The 15,809-nt window shown below is 36.2% G+C and overlaps 1 protein-coding gene across 3 annotated transcripts in view; it reads right to left on the bottom strand.

Moving 5' to 3' along the window:
• The window catches only part of Grid2 (glutamate ionotropic receptor delta type subunit 2), a 1,426,614-nt gene that overhangs the window by 1,320,120 nt on the left and 90,685 nt on the right, over positions 1–15,809 (bottom strand). The gene's annotated exons all lie outside the window — the stretch shown is intronic.

Here is a 15,809-nt window from a genome sequence, read left to right on the forward strand (position 1 = left end):
CTTTAACCTTGGATAACACTCTGTGCTGGTAGCTACATACCCATGTTTGATACTAACAAAGATTACGACTGAATATTTTTTATGACAGGAGGCAGCTTTAAAAAAAACATGCAGAAGTTCAGGTCACTCTATCTACAAATAATCTGAAACATTATCAAAAACAAATAAAAATATCTATCTGGAAAAGCCCCACACAAAGTTTAATGGCATAGTGAAGAATATGGTCATAATCACTACAGTCTGGGGAAGGATTAAAGAGCAGCCTCAGTCTTGGGAACGTTATTTACATTCTCTTTACATGATTTTGAGTACTCTCATGAATGAGTCTTTACTGAGATATTCTCTCTTTTCCAGAATAGAAAATGTCAGAGAAAACTCAGTAAGACATGAATGTTTCCAAGAAATGAACCAGAAAGTACAATACCAATTGTCAACAGGCTGGGCCTTCTGTAACAAAGTTATCCAATGTCAGTTGCCAGTCTCTCCTCTTTCAAGTATGTACGCAGTGGTTTAAAACTTGATTATGTAAGAAAGAATCTTATATTGATTTAAGTATATTATTAGACAAAATTCATATATTTACAGTTTACATTTCACTGTATCAGTCACTGGTACCTGTTGGAATACAAGTTCTAAAACATTCAGTAGTACTAATTTTTTTAAAAAGCAAAGGAACAAAGTGGTCATGAATAAGGCCATATATATATATAGTCAAATATATTATATCATTATCCTAAATGATGTAACTTGTGTTTTGAAGTACATCTAAACAAGACTGTAAGAGAAGAAAGACCACATGTCTCTGGAGATATGGCTTGAAATCAAGTATGACTAAATAACCAGATAAACACTCAGTACACACCAGTGTGTGCTAAGATGTAAATTAGTAGCCATCTCAACCCGTTACATACATTGCCTCTATTCTAAAAAGTTTGTCTCTCAGGGAATATCAATTTTGTAAAAGCAGACATCTTATCTGTGGGTCAAATATCTAGATTTTAGAAGTCTATGTCCAAACTGTGTAGCCTCTTTCCTAACTGAAAACACAAGAGGACAAGAAGAGTATAAACCTCAACCCTCCAAAACCTTTAATTACATGCAGTTATGCATTGATCTGCCCTGACTATGACCAATACTTGAGATATCAGTAAAGCTTCCCAACGTAAACAATATCCTTGCCAACTCAGAGACTTCCCAAGGTTATTATAATTTAAAATACAAGCTGCTTCATCCCCCCATGCCCCAAACATGTTCTTGTTCTGAACATCTGTCGAGTTGATCCAACAGACTCTTTATTCATTTCTCAAGGGTAAGTAGACAATGTCTAATGCAAGCACATTGGGCAAGAAATAATGGGGGAAACCTCCAACAGAAGATACTCTACAATTACGGGTCACATCAAAAACTGACACTTCCATTTTAATAAATTATTTTCTGGGTTGCATGCCTTTAATGCCATCATTCCTTTGAGGCTTTGTTTTTTGCCCAGAGAGTTCTCTGTGTCAAACACTCATATTTTCTTTATCTTAGGAGTGAAAACATCTAAGATGTGTGTGATGGTGAAAGGATAGGAAAAGAGGCAAGCAAAGAAAGTTGAACCATATACATGAGGTTTTAACCATATACACGAGGACAAAAAGTTACATGTGGATACTCTCCCACCAGCCTCTAACAATGCCTCCATGTAGACCTAATGCCAGAAAAAAATTTGCATAATAGATTGCGAATGCTTCCCCGGTTGTGGTTTGCATCCATCTCCTCTATTCATGAAACTGCTTTGCAAACCATTTGACTCCTTTTCAACTAGTTAGAGCTACTATTGCCAGCATCAACAACATATCAGTTGTGCCTGACTGTGAATGAAAAACAGTTGTCTTATTTTAAAAGGCATATGAAATGTTAATTTCACAATGATAGCACTTGGAAATTGATATTGTGAATGAATTATGGAAATTGCTGGGATATTAATTCACAAGAAACTTAAAAATTGACAGGAAAAAATAGTTAATTATGGAAGACTAGTCTTGTCTTTACTTGTTGCCCCAAAGAGAGTTTAAAACTGGGCTGTTGAGAAGAAAAGAGTTCAGATGTATATCCAGACACACAGAGACATAGCCACCTTCTGAAGGTCTTTCACTCAGGCCATCAGTGCTGTGTAGACCAAAATTGCCTCCAAACTCTGCTAGCCTTAGGATACTGCGTGATAATCACATGTGTCTGAACATTCATTTTAGTCACATCTAGACTAAATTTCTCATATCTATAAGACTACTAGTACTACTGTCATTTCTAAAATTCAACATATTATTTAATAAGATGTATGACATTACAGTCAATTAATTTTCTTTAATAACTTGAGGTGGTAATACTGAAATTAATGTATATATGATCTCATGATTTTTTTGCATGCTCACTATTTTTTCTATTTCTGAATAAACTTTTGGCCTATTTTTAAGTTGAAAGTCAGGCTATTTTTGTCAAAATAAGGACATTCCCTTTTATGAATATAGAAAAATCTATATACATTAAAGCATAAAATACTCTTCTAAGACAGAAAACATGAAAATCAGTCATCCACCATAGTAAAAAAGAGAATTCAAATACCTGAATACCTCAACTATCCAATCACATCTATTTTTGACTTTATTGGGTTTCCTTTATTCTTCTTATCAAAATATTTAATCACACAATTATTTATGTATCTATGAGTTTAATGAATTCTCTAATAGAATGTCAATTTATAAGAGCAGATTTATAGTAATGAATATATTTAACTAATATTTGTGGATGTAAGTACTGTTCCAGGAATAGGTTTTAATAGTTTAAATATATTATCTTGTTGAGATCTCCTATTAGACCCAAACAATGAGTACTAGTACTATTTATACAAAATCTAATAGGAGAGAGTAACTAATGGACTAGTCTGCTGAGAAGTCAAGAACAATGGCACTGGGTTTTGATCCTACTGCACGTACTGGCTTTGTGAGAGCCTAGGCTGTTTGGATGCTCACCTTACTAGACCTGGAAGGAGGTGGGAGATCCTTGGACTTCCCACAGGGCGGGGAACCCTGACTGCTCTTGGGGCTGCTGAGGGAGGGGGAGTTGACTGGGGGAGGGGAGGGAAATGGGAGGCGGTGGCAGGGAGGAGGCAGAAATCTATAATAAATAAATAAATTAATTAAAAAAATAGTAAGCCAAAGTCACACCACAATGAATAAATAAAGTTTACTTAAAGGCATACTTATGTGATTTTTAACATAAGATAGAAATAGAAATGCTAAAATATAACTAATCATTTGAAATTCTTTACTTATTAAAATAAACCAATCACAAAAGACTGCATGCTGTATAATTATATTCATGAGGCATGCCCAGAATAAGCAAATACAAGGAAATGAAGAGTAGAATCATGGTTTCCAAAGACTGGAGCATGGGATGAATAGAACATGACAGTTGATGGGCTGAGTTCTTCTCTTGGAATAATAACTATTTTCTAAAATTATACACTGATAGTGCCACTACTGAAGATATTCTACAAACCACTGAGCTTCACAAATTACTAGTTAACTTTAAGGAATGTAAATTTTTCCTCAATATATTTGTTATTGAAAATATGTGAGCCAAGTTGTTACCTACAATAGCTACATCCATAACAAAATATTCATTTGTGTTCTATTTTCCACTATTTTAAAATGATCCAATAAAAGGGCTCTAAATTTTCTATTTCTGAAATTGTAATCATAACAAAATAGTACAACTCATATAATTTGAAAATTACAAAATTATGCGTACAGACATATGTGCACACGTATTTATTTTCATCACATTGTTTGTTACAAGATCTAACTTGGTGTTCGTGGGAAGTCTCTATCTGAGCCTACTGAGTGACGTGGCATTCCAGATGTGAGCTATCATGGCCTGACTCAGTAAGAACATTAGTTTTTGTTATTCTTTTTTGTGATAATGTGGGCTGTACTGAGGGCTTTGTGCCTCCTATACAACTACTCGGCCACAGAGCCCCACTCCTAGTCTTTTATACATCATTTGTACTCTCTCTCTATGTTACATAGTCTACATTTACATGCCGCAACTCCATTAATTAGTTACTTTTATTCTGTCTAATTAAATTGCAATGTGCTATATGGAATTATTACTTAAATTTACACCTTTACACTGAACTAGTAGACAAGTTCTGAGAGTCTTCTCTAAAACAATGAGTACTATTTCATAACCTGCCCCTAAGCATATTGACTACATAATCATCTTAGCAGTGTGTCTGTAGGTTGATACACAACAGTGTCTCACTGGACGAACTTGTGAGATGGTAAGGCTGCTGGTGCCTGGGGAAAGCAGAGAGCAGTGAAGCAGATCAGCATAACGGTGTCGGTGTTGGAAGGGAAAGAACAGTCGAGAGAGAATAAACACTAATGTGACCCGTTTCATGGTTCTGAAGAGAGCATCATGACTATGGCTTCAGGTTATTATGAAGCACCGTTTTATGATACCTTAGCATGTAGAAATGACCTGAACAACAGAGATCCCCAAGATTTACACTAATGGTCCTTTTATAAATGGCAAATGTATTATTTTTTCATTTCATGAAACTATAATGTTCATAGCTCATAGTAACTAGAAGAACAGTACTTTTATCTTTCAATAAATAAATTTCTAGTTTTAAATAAGAAAAGTTCAAGAGAGCAAGAGTGATGCAAGATTTAATTTTTGAATCATAAAGGACACGATAACAATGCCTGATACTTTTCCCAAACTCACACAGCTATCTCTCTATGGTATTTAAGACAGTTCACCTCTCCTCAGAGAAAATGGTTAGTGAGTGTAGTACAGAACAATTTTTCCTTTTAATAATGTGATCAGAAATCACAATCATGACTTCCAGGTCTCTCTCCTACCCTTCTCTTTCAAGCATCCATTTCTCTGTGATTACTCTTCCTACTCCCTTAAATAGAACCCAGAAACTTCTTTATATGTACAAAAAAAAATCAAAATATGTTATATACTTAGCTTATGTTTTCAAATAAAAGTGTCTATATACTGTTATCCAGGATCTTGAAAATCTCCATTTATTTCACTCCTGAAGGAAAACTGTCTAATGCAGCATTTTTGACTGGCACTTTATTCTCTTAGCACTTTACATATTTCCCAATCTCCCCATGTCTATGAGGTTTCTACTAGGTATACATATGTTGAAAGCCTTTTGGAATTTCCCTTTCATATTATGAGTCATGATTTTAATGTTATATTCAATATTTTCCCTTGTTATTTATTCTTTAACCATTTAGACACATGAATCGTCATTATCCCCACTTCCCTCTCTTAGCCATTTCTTCCTTTATTCATGTTAAAAAGTGATCTTATACATTCTTGTGCCTCAGTAATAAAAATATTCATCTTACAAACTACACATTATCTCATTAGTATACATTAATGTGCTTTACCTTTGTAAACTGAATATTATCTCATTGTTACTGTACATTAATGTATTTTACCTTTTAGATTCACTCAAATATCTATCATTTCAAACAGTGCTGCAAATGAAGGTTTGAACATATTTAGTGTATGCCCCACTATAGCTGTGTGATAAAGTCTCCAAGGACACAGCATTGCACACATTTAGATGTATCCTAACTTTGTACATTTTCTACATGTGAAGCACGTACAGTCATGTATGCATTTGTACATTTGCACATGTGGTGGCCAGAGACAGATAATGGATGTTGTATTCTTCCTAACTCAATATTCACCACATTTTAAAGAAAGATGCTGATCCTAAAAATTACCCATTTTCTAGGTTGTAACCCATGAGGAGGTATCTATCTACATCCCTCAGCATTCATATGGGTGCTAAGGATCTGAATTCAGGTCCCCATAAGTACAGGGCAAGTACTTCACTAACCGAGGCATTTTTCTGCATTTTTTTTTTGTTTCTAGAGAATTTCTATTGCTATGAAATGTGAAGATGGTAGTCTGCTTTGTCAGACTATATAAGATTGAATAGACACTGTGATGATAACCATTATCAATTCCTCTTATTCACACTTAACTCAAGAAATAGAAATCACTTCTGCTCTTTGCCTAATCATTAGTCTTATATGATACACCCATAGTTATATTCACTGATAGTATTTCTAACTACAGTGCTCAACTGCATTATATCTTAATTTAATTTGTTCTTTCTGCTTAGAGTGATATTTTATCAGATTTTAAAAATGTGTTTCCCTTACTTAAATGAAGAGAACAATGAGAATTGTGACTTTTAAGAGACTTTCAAAAATTTAAATATATTTTAGTTTATGACAATAGTCCTTGAATAGATAGCATTTGTAAAATACCTAACACTATTCTCTTATTATGTCAAGACAGCAATATTGTGTTGAATTTTTTAAGTTTTACATATGTGTTTTGAAATTTATTATTTTGATGCTTATGCTTAACTGCCTTTGAGTGAAATAAGTAAGCACAGTCCCATTCTCAACCCATGATTTAGAATGCGAATAACCAATGCAGACACAGAATTGGTTAAAATGCTGTAAGTGACCATGAGTGTTCAATCCTAGTGGCACGTAACTATTAAGCCCCCTGCCAAGGATAAGGGAACATCCTAGATGAGGAGGTAGAACGAACTAGAATATGGGAGCAGAAGATGAGAAGGAATGCTGCGAAAAGCTGTCTTGTGGTCACGAGAAGGTTTTTTCACTCAGGGACACACAGGAGCCGTGAAGTTCACAAGGCCTTGCCTGTAACTCAAGAGCCATTGGGAATAGGTAGCTGCTGGGCAAGGAAGACTTTTTTTCTGGCAGTGGACACCAGTAGGTTGTCCATGCTCCAGTGGATGATCCCACATCCAGGCACATATGACCATCAATAAATTGACTTAGTGTTTTATTGAACTGAAGAGAGTTTGGGACCCAGGTGGAATCGGTAGGGGGAAAACACAAGTCAAAATGATCATATTTCATTGTATAGATGTGCAAAAGTCTTAAAGAATAGTGTTTTATTTTATTCTAGTATTAGGTTCAGATTCATTGCAATTGATTAATATTTGATATTATCTTATTTCATATATTCACAAAAGTGAGTACAGGTTTATTTTATTGTTCATTATTAATGTTCCATACATTTTTTAAAGGTGAAATCATTTTAGGGTAGAAAAGCATTAATACATTGATATTATTATTTAGAATGTGTCAATATTGATAAACATATATTATATTGAAGGATTTTTTCATTTTTCTCCTTTGCTTGAATTCCCGAGTTCTATGTAAAGGGTAATGCAAATACATAGTGATTATATTTTTGCTTTGATCATCAACAAAAATAATATTTATAAGCTTCTTTTCACTTTTCATGGTATGTCATTTTTCACTGTATGTTCATATACTCAATACTTTAGATGAATATGTTCATTCTTTTGTGATCAGGTATAACATCACTTATTTTATTGTTTATCATCTATAGATGTGTCTCTTTTGTGGTAGAATCTGATAGGCTTCCTCTTGTGTATGCTTATGTGTGATAATATAAAATATACTTTCTACTCCAGCCAGGGAAGCAGGTAGGTTAAATGCAGACTTCCACCCCTACTTTAGCTCCTCAAAATCAAATTCCTTCATGTGCTAGACAGGTTTATGTCAACACGACACAAACTAGAGTTATCTGAAAGGAACCTCAAATAAAAAAATGCCTCAAGTTGTAGGACATTTTCTTAATTATTTACTGATGTAGGAGGACCCAGGCCACTATGCATGGTGCCATCCCTGGTCCTGGGTTCTTTTGGAAGGTGCTAAAAAATCAGTAAACATCAGTCCTCCTTGGCTTCTATACTAGCAGCTGCCTCCAGGATCCTTTGCTTCTTGAGTTCCTGTCCTGACTTCCTTTGATGAAAAAGAGAGATGTTGGCACAAAAGTTGAATCGACCCAACTCTCCCAAAATTTCTTTGGTCATGATGTCCCATCACAACAATAGTAACCTTAAATCACCAAGTTATATCCTGAACTATGTAGCAGACCTCAAGCTGTAACCTTTCCCTCTTTCTGCCCTTCATCTTCAGTGGATCACACAGCTCTTCTCCTCTCACCTGCCTCTCCACTCATCCTGTTAATCCATCCCCAAAAGGAAGAGACATTCAGGGAACTCACAGGTCACTGTAGTCAGAAAAAGCAAATAGAATAACTATAGATCATTATTTCTCCCCAATTCCTCCAGGTCTATTCAGCTAAATCATCCCAATCTCTGTAACAGAACCTGCTGTGGCCTCTCCTCATTCTCCGCTCCATTCCCAGGGAACTAAGAAGAAGTTGATTGAATTCCCTGCTTTTCCATTCTATGAAACTCCTCAGCCTCATTCATAAGTGTCAGTTCCCAACATCTGGAACCATATTTTAGCTAGAAAACCTCAGTGACTGGCCCTATCAGTGTCCAAAAAAAATGTCATACCATTTTTTTGGTATACCATAACATACCATAACAAACAGCTACCACATTCTTCCAAGAATTAGGAAGGGCAACTGAAACCAAAGAACAGAGAATCCATTCAACAAAGATAAGAACAGATATCAGTACCTACAATTACAGTCTTCTGAAATCCAGATACCTAGAAGCCAGTGTAAAAAAGATCAATAATAGTCAGGACAATATTTCTGCACTACAACCCAACAATCCTTCCACAGTAGACCCTGAGTATGGAAAATAACTTTATTATCAATAAAAAGACCATAAAATTGCCATTTATGACTATGATAGAGGTCTTTAAAGAGGAAATGAGTTAATCCTTTAAAGAAATCTGTGAAAACACAAACAAAAAGTAGGATAAAATGAACACAATAGGTCAAGACCTGAATGTGAAAATAGAATCAATAAAGAAAACAAAAACTGAAGTAAATCTGGAAATCAAAAATTTATGATATCAAACAGTAACCTCGGAGGCAAGCCTCCCCACAGAAAACAAGAGGTGGAAGGAAGAATCTCAGCCATAGTAACAATAGGAAAAAATGGATGCCCTGATCAAATAAAATTGCAAATCTAAAACAAAATCATGACATGAAACATCCATAAAATCTGACACAATATTAAAAACCAAACTATGCATAATAGGAAAAGAAGAGAGAGAAGAAACCAAGATTAAAGGCAAGGGGAAATGTTTTCAACAAAATCATAGAGATTACTCTAACCTTAGGAAGAAATGTCAGTCAAGGACAAGAAGCTTATAGGATACTGAATGGACAGGAAAAGAAGGTCACTCCAGTACATAACAATCAAAATACCAAATTTACAGGACAAAGAAAAATGAAGGTCCAAATAAAAATCTCCATACCTATGGACACCTGACATTTTTAATAAAATATCCAGAAATTCAAATTAAAAATAGGCAGCATCTTCCACAAACTGTGCTGGTCAAATGGTGGGACTGCAGGTAGACGAATCCAAATAGATCCACACTTCACACCCTGCACATTATTCAGCTGCAAATGGATCAAAGACCTCAACATAAAACCAAATACTCTGAACCTGACAGACAAGAAAGTAAGAAAAATCCTCAAACTCATTGGTAAAGAAAAAGTCATCTAGGTTGTTTCCAGGTTCTGGCAATTACAAACAATGCTGCTATGAACATAGTTGAGCATATACTTTTGTTGTATGTTTGGGCATCTCTTGGGTATATTCCCAATAGTGGTATTGCTGGGTCAAGAGGTAGGTTGAACCCGACTTTCCTGAGAAACCGCCACACTGCTTTCCAAAGTGGTTGCACAAGTTTGCATTCCCACCAGCAATGGATGAGAGTGCCCCTTTCTCCACAACCTCTCCAGCAGAGGCTATCATTGGTGTTTTTGATTTTAGCCATTCTGACCGGTGTAAGATGGTATCTTAATGTTGTCTTGATTTGCATTTCCCTGATTGCTAAGGAAGTTGAGCATGATCTTAAGTGACTTTTGGCCATTTGAACTTCTTCTGTTGAAAAGTCTCTGTTCAGCTCAGTGCCCCATTTTATAATTGGATTGATTAACCTTTTACGGTCTAATTTCTTGAGTTCTTTGTATATTTTGGATATCAGACCTTTGTCAGTTGCGGGGTTGGTGAAGATCTTCTCCCAGTCAGTGGGTTGCCTTTCTGTCTTAGTGACAGTGTCCTTTGCTTTACAGAAGCTTCTCAGTCTCAGGAGGTCCCATTTATTCAATGATGTCCTTAGTGTTTGTGCTGCTGGGGTTATACGTAGGAAGTGTTCTCCTGTGCCCATGTGTTGTAGAGTACTTCCCACTTTCTCTTCTATCAGGTTCAGTGTGTTTGGACTGATATTGAGGTCTTTAATCCATTTGGACTTGAGTTTTGTGCATGGTGATAGATATGGATCTATTTTCATTCTTCTACAGATTGACTTCCAGTTTTGCCAGCACAATTTGTTGAAGATGCTCTCCTTTTTCCATTGTATACTTTTAGCTCCTTTATCGAAAATCAGGTGTTCATAGGTTTGTGGGCTAAAGTCAGGGTCTTCTATTCTATTCCATTGGTCGACTTCTCTGTTTTTATGCCAGTACCAAGCCGTTTTCAGTACTGTAGCTCTGTAATAGAGTTTGAAGTCAGGGATGGTAATGCCTCCAGACAATCCTTTATTGTATAAGATTGTTTTGGCTATCCTGGGTTTTTTGTTTTTCCATATAAAGTTGATTATTGTCTTCTCCAGATCTGTGAAGAATTTTGATGGGATTTTGATGGGGATTGCGTTGAATCTATAGATTGCTTTTGGTAGAATTGCCATTTTTACTATGTTGATCCTCCCAATCGAAGAGCAAGGGAGGTCCTTCCATTTTCTGGTGTCCTCTTCAATTTCTGTCTTCAAAGACTTAAAGTTCTTGCCAAATAGATCTTTCACTTCCTTGGTCAGAGTTACCCCAAGATATTTTATGCTATTTGTGGCTATCGTGAAAGGTGATGCTTCTCTGATTTCCCTCTCTGCTTCCTTATCCTTAGTGTATAGGAAGGCAACTGATTTTTTGGAGTTGATTTTGTATCCTGCCACATTACCAAAGGTGTTTATCAGCTGTAGGAGTTCTTTGGTAGAGTTTTTGGGGTCGGTTATGTATACTATCATATCATCTGCAAATAATGAAAGCTTAACTTCTTCCTTTCCAATATGGATCCTCTTGATCCCCTTATGTTGTCTTATTGCTATTGCTAGAACTTCAAGCACTATATTGAAGAGGTATGGAGAGAGTGGACATCCTTGTCGTGTTCCTGATTTTAGTGGGATGGCTTTGAGTTTTTCTCCATTTAATTTAATGTTAGCTGTCGGCTTGCTGTAAATAGCTTTTATTATATTTAGGTATGCCCCTTGTATCCCTAATCTCTCAAAGACCTTTATCATAAAGGAGTGTTGAATTTTCAATGGAAGAATGGATGAAGAAAGTATGGAATATATACATATTAGAGTACTACTCAGCAGTAAAAAACAATGACTTCTTGAATTTTGCATACAAATGGATGGAAATTGAAAACACTATCCTGAGTGAGGTAAGCCAGACCCAAAAAGAGGAACATGGGATGTACTCACTCATATTTGGTTTCTAGCCATAAATAAAGGACATTGAGACTATAATTCGTGACTCTAGAGAAGCTAAATAAGAAGGTGAACCCAAAGAAAAACATATAAGCATCCCCCTGAATATTAACCTTCATCAGGCGATGAAAGAAGACAGAGACAGAGACCAACATTGGAGCACTGGACTGAAGTCTCACGATCCAAAGGAGGAGCAGAAGGAGAGTGAGCACGAGCAAGGAACTCAGGACGGCGAGGGGTGCACCCACACACTGAGGCAATGGGGATGATCTATCGGGAACTCACCAAGGCCAGCTGGCCCGGGACTGAAAAAGCATGGGACAAAACCGGTCTCGCTGAACATAATGGACAATGAGGACTACTGAGAACTGAAGAACAATGGCAATGGGTTCTTGATCCTATTGCATGTAATGGCTTTGTGGGAGCCCAGGTAGTTTGGATGCTCACCTTAATAGACCTGGATGGAGGTGGGTGGTCCTTGGACCTCCCACAGGGCAGAGAAACCTGCTTGCTCTTTGGGCTGAGGAGGAAGGAAGACTTGATTGGGGGAGGGGGAGGGAATGGGAGGTGGTGGCGGGGAAGAGGCAGAAATCTTTAATAATTAAATTAATTAATTAATAAAAAAAATCAGCAAGAAAAAAAAAAGAAAAAGTCATTTTTAAGCAGAACAGTATTAAGACAGGCAGTAAGATCAACAATTAATAAATGAGATCTCATAAAACTGAAAATCTTTTGCATGGTAAAGAACACTGTCATTCAAACAAAGCAACAGCTCAGAGAATGGGAAAATATTTTTACGAACTATACATCCAATAAAGGGCTAATATTGAAAATAATAATAATGTTAAGAACTCAAATATGTTGATATCAAGAAAATAAATAATCCTGCCGGGCGGTGGTGGTGCAAGCCTTTAATCCCAGCACTCGGGAGGGAGAGGCAGGCGGATCTCTGGGAGTTCGAGGCCAGCCTGGTCTATAAGACCTAGTTCTGGGACAGGCACCAAATCTACAGAGAAACCCTGTCTCAAAAAAAAAAAAAGAAAGAAAACAAATAATCCAATTAAAATTGGGGTACATATCTAAACAATTCACAAAAGGGAAAACTCAGACTCAGATATCTGAGAAACACTTAAAGAAGTGTTCAACACTATTAGTCATTAGGAAAACACAAATTACTCTGAGGCTTTATTTTCAAACTGTCAGAATGGCTAAGATCAATTAAACGTGTGACCAATAAAGCTAGAGAGGATTTGGAATAAGTGGAACATTCATCCATTGCTTTTGGGACTGGAAACTTGACTAGCCAATATGAAAACCACTGTGGTCTTTTCTCAACAAAATAGAAACTGATCAACCTCATGATCCAGCTATACTACTCTTGAGCATATACCCAATGGATGTTTCATAGTACCACAAGAATACTAAATCAACCATGTTCATTGTTGTTGTATTGAGAATAGCCAGAAATCAAAAGCAATGTAGATAACCCTCAACAGACTAATGAGTAACAAATTTGTGGTACATTTACACAAAGGAATATTACTCTGTCCTTAAAGAGAAATTAAATAAAATTTGCAACTAAATGGATGGAACTAGAAAAAAAAAAACATCCAGAATGAGGTAAACCAGAGCCAGGAAGACAAATATGGTATATTTTGGCTTATATGTGGACATTAGGTGTTAAGTGAATGATAAGTAAGCTTCATTCCATAGAACTACAGAGATTAGGTATAGAGTGAGGGACTAGGGAGGGGACATATAGAACTTCCTAGGTAAGGAAAATAGAATAGACATTTATGTATGCATGGGGATAGGCTGAGACAGGAGGATCAAGTATGGAAGGAGGGAATATAGGAAGGGACAGCTAAAATTATGGGCCATTTGACAGGTCATGTGGAAACCTAATGCTATATATGATCCCTATATATGCATATATGAGGATGATTTAAATGAAAGTGTAAAAAAACTAAGGAAAACAGAGTCTTATCTGGCCATCTTCTTTCACAAAATGGAAACTTCAAGTCCCAGTTGTTGATCAAAGAAGCACCATGGGAACACCCAAACCACACAGGCTGTAATCAAGGCTGTATCAGTTTTTCTCTACAAACTGATGTTAAGACCCCATTGCCAAAGACAACAACTAAACAACTCAATGAACATGGAGAATTGAGTTGATGCCAACATACAGTCTTTATCCATACATTCTGACATCTTTGGTATAGTAAGGTACTCTGAAAGCCACCAAAGAGGAAACGTACACACCAGCCCAGCCACAAACCCTGTCTTTACAATGGTGAAAGATATGTTAGTGTGATGGCAGCACAGATGAGACTGTCCAGGTGAGGGCTGGGAAGAAAGCAAATACTACTGTTAAAAATGCAATAAAATGACTCCTAAGCACATCCTGCTATCCTCATAGATAAGTACCTTGCTTAGCCATCATCAGAGAAGCTTCCTCCTGCAGCAGATGAGAACCAAGAGAGACCCACATTCAGATATTATGCAGAAGGAGAGACCTTAGGACACTTAGCTGTCTATGGGATATCTCTATCAATCCCATACCCCTTAGTGTTTAGAGAACCCTATGGACGAGGAAGCAGAAAGAGTGTGAGGACCAGAACAAACAGACAACACCAAGATAGTAAGGTCTTCTAAATCAGCATGATTAATGCACATATAAAGGCACAAAAACTGAGAGAGCATACGTGGGGCCTGCACAGGTTTGTATCTCATGGAGTACTATAGCTGAGAAGAGACAAGGGTAAATGCTCCCATTCTTAACCTAGAATAAAGTCTCCAGTTGATAACCGCTGGCAGATCAACTTTCACTTTCTTCCCAGGTCATCTCTAAAACTACTCTAAAGGGTAGGTGGGAATAAAAATGTAGGCCACAAGATGAGCAATAGTGAACCAACACAAAGTAAAGTCAAAGGCATCATTGGAAGTTCCTTGTCTCAAAATGTTCTGTCAGGGGTCTTCTATAGTTTTCAGATTTACTCAGTTTTTAAATTTTTTCTGTCTTTTCACCCCAAATATCCTTTGCATATATACTATGCTTTCTAGTTAGGAGCCTCTACTGGGATTGCAATGGGTACAAATGAACAGGTCTCTGTTTCTTGTGCCTAATCTGGAGTTTTTTCCTGTGGTCTTTTTGCTTTTTCAAATTGTGATTTATTAGTTTTTGTTTTATCTCATATTTTATTTTACTATTATCCTTTATAATCTTGATTGTATTTTAATAATAGACAGAATAGGGATGGATCCAGATTGGAGGGGAGATGGGTAGGAACTGGTTAGGAGTAGAAAGATGGGAAACCATAATCAGACTATATTATGTGAGAGAAAAATATCTATTTTTACAAAAGGAAAAGAACCCAATATATATTACAAATATTACCTGCATGTTACATCTATATATAACACAGTAAAAATTTATGCTGCTCTCTACATGAAACACTTTTGTAGGGTTAGCAAGCAGGTGGAATGAATATACTAGAAATAAGAGAAGTAGCTATTTGCAAGAATGAAACCTGAATTAAAACCCTGAGCTAAAAAATCTGTCACACTTAATGACGTGTGGTGTCAGCTTACTAGGATTTTGAATCAACTAATATGCACAACTCATTATGTCTCTGCAAACAGTGCTAACCTCCCTTAACACAGGGAGGCACCATCCTATGGGTTAGTCTTTCAGAGTAAATAAAAGTTAAAAGAAAAAGCAAGGTTAGCACTGCTGTTTGTCTCCTGCTCTGACTCCTGCTCACTTTTTCTTGACTGTAGACACCATGCCACTAGCTGCTTCCTCCACATGACTTCTTGAATCAATAGACAATATTTCTTTAAGTCTTGAACCAAACTAAGTGCTTTTTTTCTTGAACCAAACTAAGTTACTTTTGTTGGGTATTTTGTTACAGCAATCTATACACAATCTATAGCACAAATGATTTCACCTATATATTTTAGATGTATTTAAACTACAAGCATGCCTACATTTCTCCACAAAGGATAAAACACTTAGTGTTTTTCTTATCTGTTTTTCTAGAATCTAAAGAGGCATGAATTGCTTGAATTTTCTATCTTTTCTAAACAATAATTTAGATCCTATGTAGATTACTCAATATGTCAATGAATACATGGATTTATCTTGAAGATGAAGCAGAATCACGGTATAAATGTTTTAAGGAAAACATTTCCTTTAGTCCTTTTTAATTCAAGGTAGAACTTTTAATCATTTTAATT

The sequence above is a fragment of the Chionomys nivalis genome, chromosome 1, assembly GCF_950005125.1.
Source record: "Chionomys nivalis chromosome 1, mChiNiv1.1, whole genome shotgun sequence".
In the NCBI taxonomy this organism is placed as follows: Eukaryota; Metazoa; Chordata; class Mammalia; order Rodentia; family Cricetidae; genus Chionomys; species Chionomys nivalis.